Below are 11,241 nucleotides of genomic sequence, written 5' to 3'. Positions count from 1 at the left end.
AACTTTCCGTCTTGCCCATTCTGGCAAAGCATTTTGCTATTCCCTCACACTGCAAATGCTACTCTACTGAACCCGTCCGTTCATAAAAACAAGTTCAGCATCCCCCTGTCATATCTAATATAAATCAACTGTACTGTGAAATTTTGTTTTGTTTAAGCTCATGATAGTTACCAATGTAAACCATGTGAACTTTGGCCTTTTAACTCCGAGACCATTTTTCATTCTATTTCTTTGTTAGGAGGATCTGTTTGTGTATAATTAAATGTGGCTTTCTTAAACCTTTACACTTGGTAGCTTCATGTATTTTTGTTTTTTTCGAGTACAAAGGCTACATAATGCTTTTGTTGGCATCAATTCTAGTTAGTATGCCAGCTACATAATTTTGTTCTCTGCGATATGTCAGCATTTGAGTGCCCTGGGCTCAACAGGTGGTGTTACATAAGGTTCTGGCAAATCAAATCAGTAATGTTGTTATTTCTGTTGTCAAATTATAATTAAAAACAGAGTCTATGTAAAATAAGACTTACATTTTCCTCATTTTAAAAGGGCTCAACATTCAGCACAAATCATTTTCTATAACAAAGACCCATTAGTAAGGAAGCATATTGTCTGCATAAATATGCAACACCTTCTGATCTGCAGGTTCATTGGTCTCCATAAAGTTTACTTTGAAAACCTGATGTGTAAGCATTGCTTAGAAGGTACTGACTTTTCCACTCTTCTGTAATTCAGGAGTATGAACTTCAGGCCATGCCAAAAATTTAAGAGGAAATGTAAACATTGTTATCTACTAAGATAGAGAATATTAAGAAACTCTTTGAACATTTTTACTTAAATCATTTGCCTTAAAGTTTTTTCCTTATGTACTATGATATCCTAGTCCTTGATTATAAGAGAGCAGAGGCCGGGCACAGTGGCTCATGCCTGTAATTCTAGCACTTTGGGAGGCCAAAGCTGGTGAATCACCTGAGGTCAGGAGTTTAAGAACAGTCTGGCCAACATGGCGAAACTCTGTCTCTACTACAATACAAAACTTAGCTGGGCATAATGGTGGGTGCCTGTAATCCCAGCTTCTCAGGAGGCTGTGACAGAAGAATCGCTTGAACCCAGAAGATGGTGACTGCAGTGAGCCAAGATTGCACCACCGCACTCCAGCCTGGGCAACAAGAGTAAGAACTCCATCTCAAAAGAAAACAAACAAAGACAGAAAGAGAGAGAGCCAAGGCCAGTGCTTCCATAGTCAAAAAACTATAAAGACCCTTGGCCAGAGAGTTAGGTTTCTCTTTCATAATTTAATATCCAGCGCTGCCAGAGAGCTGAGCACTGCCATATAATGTGATGGGATATGAGACTCATAAGCCTGATTATGTCTCTGAAAATTCTCCCTGTGAAAGTTGTTCCTGCAGGGCAGGCATATGTGATGCTTGGCCACTTGCTCCTGTGGGCTCAACACCATTTCAGAAGACACAAACCAGTTTAGGGTAAAATGTCCCTTATAGCAATAACTTAGAGCATACCCTGAGAATGACCCTGTTTGGAGGATGCAGCTGAACGTGTTTTCTGAGCTATAGAATCCAGGAGTGATCAACACAAAGATTCATTCCTTATCTATGATGAACATCTGAGTCCCTAGCCCCTTCCATGGAACACAGGGTATACATTGCATTGAGGCCTTCAGTTTTACATGAAGGTTGCCAGGTGGAAGTCATTAAGTGAAGAGTGTTTAGTAAAAATTGTGTATAAACTGCATGTTATTTGCAAGCAATTGCAGTTTTCCTGCCCAGCCCATCACCACTGGACTATAGGTAAGGCAAATATCTTGTCCACTGGACTCTCTCCCCTGTATGTAACCTCCTAATAAAACCCCGTGTTTTGTTTGCTAGCCCTGGGTCTCTTCTTCTACCTATTGAACCTGGTGACTTCTCTATTAAGGGTAATAGGGGTTTGGCACACCAGACAGATGTCACATGCCTCCTCTGTTCCCAAAAAGAGGCCACCGTTGCCTTTCTGCAAGCCAGAGCACATTAACATTCTGGTTTGAGTTTTATTGTGCTAAAATCAAGACATTTTAGCAAAGGAATCCATTATGTAGTTCTTTTACTTCAAAAACATTTGATCCAATAGCAGTAATTAATTCTTCTGTGCCCATGGAATAGTTATCTGAAAAAAAAATCAAAGCAATCCAAAAGTATTGATCACGATATGTGGGAACACCAGGATGTCTGGCATCATATAGACAGGACATACAGAAGATTGAATAAAATTTCTCCAGGTGGTCAGACTTCAACATGAAGCATCGATTTCTCTACTTTCAACTGAATTTTCTTTTGTGTCCTGAAGTTAGAGATATCTCAGTTAAACACATTTTTATTTTTTCCTATAGATGTAAGTTTCCTAATGTCTTCATATAACTAAGACTCATGAACTACTATGTATATAAATGTCCTTAGTTCTAAAATAAAGACCATAGTTGGCAGACTAAACAGCGTCTATATTTTGTGTCTGTATTTGGCTTTATTTATAAAAAGCATGGTGTATGCCTGACTACAGATCAACAGAAAATCAGGTTTCCAGACTGAAAGGCAAGATAATTAAATGTTGTATAGATTTTTAAATTAAAGTTCAAGCAAACTGAATGCATATCACACATGAAACACGAAATCATGTTTCTAGTCTTGACACGACTGTTGTCAAGGTGGACAAATGGGAAAATAATTTCTCCGTTGGTGAATTGGTTTCTTCATCTGTAAAAATGAGGGTCTGAACTAGAGCTAGAGCTATCCAAACATTTATAAACAATATCTCTCTTTCTTCAACCAAAAAATGGTAATGCATAAACCTAATCTATTTAGAATAAAGGGCAAGGTCCCCTGCCCTTTGACATCTCCTCTGACTTGGGCCCCCAACATCAACCCCTAGCTTTGGAAAAGACGTAGAAAATACCCAAGGTTCCAAGGATTCAGGAACTAGCTTAATCTCTGAGTTGCTGGGCCAGCTCTAAAACTCCCTAACTGTAGCATTGCAAAATACCATGTGTTTTATAAACACTTTACAGAGTACACCACTTCACTTTGCATTCCTCTCAATCCTCTCAAGTAAGGAGGATGGCTATCATTATTTTTATTTTGGATGCCAAGAAAGCGGAACCTCCGAGAGATTAAGGTGAGCTCTAGATACACAGTGAATAAGGGCTAAAACTAAAGTTGCAAGCCAGAACTTATCTGTACTCCATTTCCCACTTAATACCCTTTCCCATATGGCACAGTCAGGGGTTGTATTGCTTTTGATTTTTGCAAGGTTCGGATAAGCCTCTCAAATTTTGACCGTAAGAACAAAGATGAAACTTCACTGAGGGTAAGAAAGAAACAACAAACAAATTACCCAATTCAATAGGCTGAATGTGGCCATTGAACCTTTCACCATTCAAAGCCATGCTAAAAAATAATTGCTAGGATTAGTGACTCTAATCCTCATAGGGTTTTAACTCTGACATTTGAGCTTTAGCTATTTCATATTGAAAGTGTCTAACACCACCTTAATACTACTCCATTAAGGAGTCTAGTGGGCCAAAATCCTTGTTCTGCTTTCTAAGACATTGGGGTAATATCAAAGAAAGAAATCTACCATTGTAAAGATATCAATTCTCTCCATATTTCTTTATAAACATACCATTCCAATTAAAATTCTAACAGGATGTATTTTACTCTTAAAATTATTCTAAATTTGAACTGAAAAATAACATGTGAAAATAGCTACAAAGCTCTGGGTAAAGGAAAAGAATAAGGACATTTTAGTATCGAGTGTTAAACATATTGTAAACATGCACTAATTAAAACAGTTAGATATTGATACAGGAAGTAGGCAGACAAACAGAAGAAGTGAATAGAAAAACCTAGAAGTAAACTAAAGCAGTTCTCAAAATGTGGTCCAAAGACCCCCAAGGGCTCCTAAGACCCTCTCAGCTGTCTGCAGGGTCCTGACTTAGTCAACTATCTATCATCTGTGTGATATCTGATTTTTTTAAAGGAAAACGAGATACCACAACAGACTGATTGAAGAAGCAGATATGAATATCCAGCTATCTTCTTCTGCGAGATCATACATTAAAAGATTTGCAAAGACACTGAAATAATACCACTTTTTTCACAAGTTCTCTTTGTAGAAAAATAGTTGTTTTTCCCTGACTTTCCAAGATAGCCAAATAGGAACAGCTCCAGTCTGCAGCTCCCACTAAGATCGACACAGAAGGTGGGTGATTTCTGCATTTCCATCTGAGGTACCCAGTTCATCTCACTGGGATGGGATGGACTGTGGGTGCAGCCCATGGAGGGTGAGCTGAAGCAGGGTGGGGTGTCGTCTAACCCAAGAAGTGCAAGGGATTGGGGGAATTTTGTCCCCTAGCCAAGGGAAGCCATGAGAGACTGTACCCTGAGGAACGGTGCATTCCGGCCCTGACACTGTGTTTTTCCCATGGTCTTCTCAACCGGCAGACTGGAGGATTCCCTCCAGTGCTGACATTACCAGGGCCCTAGGTTTCAAGCACAAAACTGGGCGGCCATTTGAGCATACACTGAACTAGCTGCAGTTTTTTATTTTCTTTTCTTAATATCCCAGTGGCACCTGGAATGCCAGTGAGACAAAACCATTCACTCCTCTGGAAAGGGGGCTGAAGCCAGGGAGCCAAGTTGTCTGGCTCAGCGGGTCCCACCCCCACGAAGCCCAGCAAGCTAAGATCCACTAGCTTGAAACTCTCACTGCCAACACAGCAATCTGAGGTCAACTTGGGATACTCTGCGTTGGTGAGGGAGGAGCATCCACCATTGCTGAAGCATAATTAGGCAGTTTTACCCTCACAGTGTAAACAAAGCTGCCAGGAAGTTTGAACCGGGTGGACACCACCACAGCTCAGCAAGGCTGTGGCCAGATGGCCTCTCTAGATTCCTCCTCTATGGGCAGGACATCTCTGAAAAAAAGACAGCAGCCCCAGTCAGAGACTTATAGATAAAACCCCTGGGACAGAGCACCTGGGGGAAGGGGTGACTGTGGGCACAGCTTCAGGAGACTTAAACACCCCTGCCTGACGGTCCTGAAAAGAGCAGTGGATCTCCCATCACAGCATTCAAGCTCTGATAAGGGAAAGGCTGCCTTATCAAGTGGGTCCCTGACCCCCGTGTATCCTGAAAAAAACACCTCCGAGTAGGGGCCAACAGATAACTCATACAGGAGCACTCTGGCTAGCATCTGGCAGGCACTCCATGTGACAAAGCTTCCAGGGAAGGAACAGGCAGCAATCTTTGCTGTTCTGCAGCCTCTGCTGGTGATACCCAGGCAAACAGGGTCTGGAGTGAACCTCCAGCAAACTCCAGCAGACCTGCAGCAGAGGGGCCTGACTGCTAGAAGGAAAACTAACAGAGAGAATAGTAACAACATCAACAAAAGGGATGTCTGCTTAGAGATCCCATCTGAAGGTCACCAACATCAAAGACCAAAGATAGATAAATCCATGAAGAAGGAAGCAACCAGTGCAAAAAGTTGAAAATTCAAAAAACTACAATGCCTCTTCTCAAAAGATCACAACTCCTCGCCACCAAGGGAACAAAATTGGACAGAGAATGAGTTTGACAAATTGACAGAAGTAGGCTTCAGAAGGTGGGTAATAATAAACTCCTCTGGGCTAAAGAAGCATTTTCTAACCCAATGCAAGGAAGCTAAGAACCTTGATAAAAGGTTGGACAAATTGCTAACTAGAATAAGCAGTTTAGAGAAGAACATAAATAACCTGATGGAGCTTAAAAACACAGCACAAGAATTTCATGAAGTATACACAAGTAACAATAGCCAAATCAAACAAGTGGAAGAAAGGATATCAGAGACTGAAGATCAACTCAGTGAAATAAAGCAAGAAGACAAGATCAGAGAAAAAGGACTGAAAAGAAACAAACAATACCTCCAAGAAATATGGGACTGTGTGAAAAGACCAAATCTGCATTTGATTGGTGTACCTGAAAGTGATGGAGAGAATGGAACCATGTTGGAAAACCCTCTTCAGGATATTATCCAGGACAACTTCCCCAACCTAGCAAGGCAGACCAACATTCAAATTTAGGAAATACAGAGACCACCACAAAGATACTCCTCGAGAAGAAGAAGATAATGCCAAGACACAATTGTAAGATTCACCAAGGTTGAAATGAAGGAAAAATGTTAAGGGTTATCAGGGAGAAAGATCATGATACCCACAAAGACTAACAGCAGATCTCTCAGCAGAAACTCTACAAGCCAGAATAGACTGGAAGCCAATACTCAACATTCTTAAAGAATTTTCAACCCATGATTTCATATCCTAATTCTTTGCTTCACAAGCAAAAGAGAAATAAAATCCTTTACAGACAAGCAAATACTGAGAGATTTTGTCACCACCAAGCCTCTCTTACAAGAGCTCCTGAAGGAAGCACTAAACCAGTACCAGTCACTACAAAACATACCAAATTGTAAAGACCACCAACGCTATGAAGAAACTGCATCAATTAACTGGCAAAATAACCAGCTAGCATCATACTAACAGGATCAAATTCACACATAACAACATTAAATAGAATGGGCTAAATGCCCATTACAACTTAAATGTAAATGGGCTAAATGCCCCAATTAAAAGACACAGACTGGCAAATTGGATAGAGTCAAGACCCATTGGTGTGCTATACTCAGGAGACCCATCTCAGGTGCAAAGACACAGATCGGCTCAAAATAAAGAGACGGAGAAATATTTATCAAGCAAATGGAAAGCAAAAAGAAAAAAAAAGCCAGGGTTGCAATTCTAGTCTCTGACAAAACAGACTTTAAACCAACAAAGATCAAAAGAGACAAAGAAGGGCATTATATCATGGTAAAAGGATCAATGCAACAAGAAGAGCTAACTGTCCTAAATATATATGCACCCAATACAGGAGGACCCAGATTCATAAAGCAAGATTTTAGAGACCTACAAAGAGACTTAGACTCCCAAACAATAATGGCAGGAGACTTTAACAAGCCATTGTCAATATTAGTTCAACGAGACAGAAAATTAACAAGGATACCCAGGACTTGAACTCACCTCTGAACCAAGCAGACTAATAGACATCTACAGAATTCTCCATGCCAAGTCAACAGAATATACATTCTTTTCAGCTCAACATCACACTTATTCTGAAATTGACCACATAATTCAAAATAAAACACTCCTCAGCAAATGCAAGGTAATGGAAATCTTAACAGTCTATCAGACCACAGTGCAATCAAATTAGAACTCAGAATTGAGAAACTCACTCAAAACCAAACGACTACATGGAAACTGAACAACCTACTCCTGAATGACTACTGGGTAAATAACAAAATTAAGGCATAAATAAAGCAGTTCTTTGAAACCAATGAGAACAAAGACACAGTGTATCAGAATCTCTGGGACATAGTTAAGCAGTGTGTAGAGGGAAATTTATAGCACTAAATGCCCACAGGAGAAAGAAGGAAAGATCTAAAATTGACACCTTAACATCACAATTAAAAGAACTAGAGAAGCAAGAGCAAACAAATTCAAAAGTTAGCAGAACACAAGAAATAACTAAGATCAGAGCAAAACTGAAGGAGATAGAGACACGAAAACTCCTTTAAAAAAATCAATGAATCCAGGAGGTAGATTTTTGAAAAGGGCAACAAAATAGATAGACCACTAGTCACACTAATAAAAAAGAATCAAGTAGATGAAATAAAAAATGAAAAGGGGGATATCACCACTGATCCCACAGAAATACATACTACTATCAGAGAAAACTATAGCTACCTCTACACAAATAAATTAGAAAATCTAAAATAAATAGATAAATTCCTGGAAACATACACCCTCCCAAGACTAAACTAGGAAGAAGTTGAATACCTGAACAGATCAATAACAAGTTCTGAAATTCAGGCACTAATTAATAGCCTGCCAACCAAAAAAATAGTCATGAACAGACAGATTCACAGCCAAATTCTACCAGAGGTATGAAGAGGAGCTGGTACCATTCCTTCTGAAACCATTCCAAATAATACAAAAAGCAGGAATCCACTCTAACTTATTTTATGAGGCCATCATCACCCTGTTACCAAAACCTGGCAGAGACAACAACATAAGAAATTTTCAAGCCAAAATCCCTGATGAACATCGATGCAAAAATCCTCAATAAAATACTTGCAAACCAAATCCAGCAGCACATCCAAAAGCTTATCCACCACGATCAAGTCGGCTTTATCCCTGGGATGCAAGGCTGGTTCAGCATCTGTAAATCAACAGACATAATCCAGATACCATGTAAAACTCCTAGGAATTTCCTTTTAGTCTAGATGTCTTTCCTCTAGCCTCCTGGTCCCCTGTAAAGCATCCAAATGGTTTTTGCCATGGGTCTTGTACTGACGCAAAGCCAGATTTTGATAACTCGTTTCCTTGTCATTCCTGAGTCTGAATCCAGGGATTCCATCTTTTCTGCTTTCATCTTTGGGTTTTGCCTGGAACCTTGTATCCTTCTCAGCTCTAGGTACTATCTTATTTTTCCACTGCCTCCTCCATCTCCTGAGGTCTTATTATCCAAGAATAAACCTCCCTTACTTTTTGCTATTCAAGTTAGCTGATTTGCTCTTCAGCTTCACCTCGATTCACACATCAAAAAGTATCTATTGAGCACAAATTAATTCCAGGCATTGAGTATCTATCAATGAAACAAAGAGACATGGGCCATGCTCTGCGGTAAGGGCATGGATTCCCAGTTCTTCGCTCTGTGCTAGAATCTTCCTCTGTCTCCAGCCCTACTCTTCACCCTGGTTATCTGCCTGAGCCTGAAGGAAAGGTGTACACCTGTTTGGGGCTGCTCTTTCATGTTTTCCTGCCCATGTAGGTAATTATACTTTCAGGTCTTGATGTCTCTCCGCCTCCCCTCTCCTGTAGATCACTGAGTTGGCCTAGCAGATGCCCGAAGGCAGGAAGACGTGATGTTTTGTCTTTGAGAAAACAAGAAAGGTTTGGAGCAACTACTTTCAAGAATGAAATTAATTACTTTAGAATAGGAGATTAACTGGCTCAGCTCAGGTTAATGAACAGCTCAATTGGAATTGTAAGTATACACATATTATTAATGTACTTTTCAATAATATTTTATTTATTCATCTCAGTCTCTTTGTGGCTTAACACAAATTGGGAATGGGGATGAGGAGGTGTGGAAGGGAGAACATGAAAGGAAAAACTAACTTGTACTGAACTCCTGTGATATTACAAAATATTTATTTCATTTAAAATACATCACTCCTGTGAGATAGTTATTAACCTATCAATGATTCATATACAAGAACATAAAAAATGACTTACTCAGGATCACACAGGGACTAACTGGTAGTCTTAGATTAACCTAAGCCTATACAGTACCAAATTTATATTTTTTAGAACGCTTTGTAGCATTTAAAAATATGTGAGTATTTCTATGTGAAATGCTGCATTCCTGATCTATACATCTTCAAATGTGATGATATGCAAGCTACTGCAGCTGAATCTTTCTCAAACTCTAATCACTATATGAATCACCTGAGGATTCCACTTAAATGCAGAGTCTAATTCAGTAAGCCCAGAGTGAGATAGAAGAATCTGCATTTCTAACAAGCTCCCAGCTGATACGAATACTGCTGGTCTAGGGAACACACTTTGAGTAGCAACACCTTAGTCCACTACCCTAGATTTTAGGGAGAAGAAAACAGAGGCTCACATAAGATGAGAAGATTCTTTGATAGCAAATTAAGTAGTGACAAAGCCAACAAGACCGAAAAGTCCAGTGCTCCTCTCACTATGTTCTTTATATACATAAAATATTATTTAAGATTACAAAACACATCAAATATATTCATTTGCTCTGTTTTTGCATTTGAAAATAAATTTTAAAACCAGAAAAAAAAAATGTGTATTAATGGTAAAACTTGATGCTTTATCTTTTTAAGAACAAAAAATGTGAAGAATAATTTCAAAAACAGATAACACAACTTCTGGAGAATGTATTTATCACGTATCGAATATGCAAAGTATATTCCTCATGAAATCAAGTCAGAAGACTCTTGTTGAAGAGAACGCATATTTTTTTAATGTTCTCTTCGGAGTTTATTACAAACCAGTTTCAGAGCTCATAAGGAAACAAAAGGACCATGTACAGCCTTACGGGAAACAGGCAGGGAGCTGAGGAGGACCAGGATGAGTCTAGGGCCTTGGTGGGTGCATTCCCGGGGCGGGGCGGGGGCTGTAAGGGAAATCAGACAATCCAGTGGGACTCCGCGAACAGCAGCATAACAAACAGGTCTGTGGTATCATAGCCCTGAGCAATCGAGTCCACACCTCTGCGGAGCTACTTCCATACTCTGTGGCCAAGGGTCAAAGAAGGCCTCGCATCCCAGGGGGAGGAGGCGCAATTCCCGGAGGGGGAATGCCCATTGGAGTCCCTCTTCCAGGAGGGATCCCCACTGGGGGACCCATAGGAGGCCTCATACCAGGAGGCGGGCCCATCATGCCTGGAGGGGATGCTTCTCGTCCCATAGGAGGGGGAGGACCCCCACGGCCAGGTGGGTACTGTGTCCGGGCCCCGGCAACATTGGCTGTGGCAGCAGTTGGAGCCCCTTCCCTGTGGGGTCATCACCTGTTGAGATGGCCCACCAACCCCACGGACTGACCCAGCAAGTCCTGCAGGAGCCTGGGGCATGGGAACCCCAGCTGGGATTCCTCTGCCAGCATCCCTGCCAATCCCTGGACCCCCGGCAGCTCCAGCAAGCGGTACTCGAGCAATACCAGTGTCTTTTGGCGGCGGTCCCTCTACCGTCACTGAGACCAGGTTCTCCCCTCGCAGCAGCACCAGACCAAGGGCTCGCTTCTCTTCCCTTTCAGCTTGTTTTGAGTTCTTTGGCTTGATCTTCCGGAACTCATCACAGTCACAGAGGATCAAATTCATGTGCTTGTCAAAAGCCTTGAAGGGGCCGATGAAGATCCGGCCGTCCCTGCAGTCAGCATGCTGCAGCATCTTACTGCTCTGCTCTTGGCCACCGTCCTAAGGAGGGCTGCTGGGCTCTTCTCCCTGGTCTTAGGACAGAGAACGTTTTGCTGCCATCCCTGTAATTCTCCAGCATCACTTCTCTGTATACATTCCTCTGCTCTGGACTCAGTCTCTTCCATTCTGCTTCCGTGGAGATCACAGTCACATCCCT

At 41.1% G+C, this 11,241-nt stretch overlaps 1 pseudogene; it reads right to left on the bottom strand.

Moving 5' to 3' along the window:
* Positions 1-10,353: 10,353 nt before the first annotated feature.
* On the bottom strand, positions 10,354-11,017 carry LOC101049220 (small nuclear ribonucleoprotein-associated protein B-like; annotated as a pseudogene).
* Between the last annotated feature and the right edge of the window lie 224 nt (positions 11,018-11,241).

The sequence above is a fragment of the Saimiri boliviensis genome, chromosome 14, assembly GCF_048565385.1.
Source record: "Saimiri boliviensis isolate mSaiBol1 chromosome 14, mSaiBol1.pri, whole genome shotgun sequence".
NCBI classification, from domain to species: domain Eukaryota; kingdom Metazoa; phylum Chordata; class Mammalia; order Primates; family Cebidae; genus Saimiri; species Saimiri boliviensis.
Note: the sequence above shows the minus strand (reverse complement) of the source record. Positions and strands in the feature narration are given on the sequence as shown.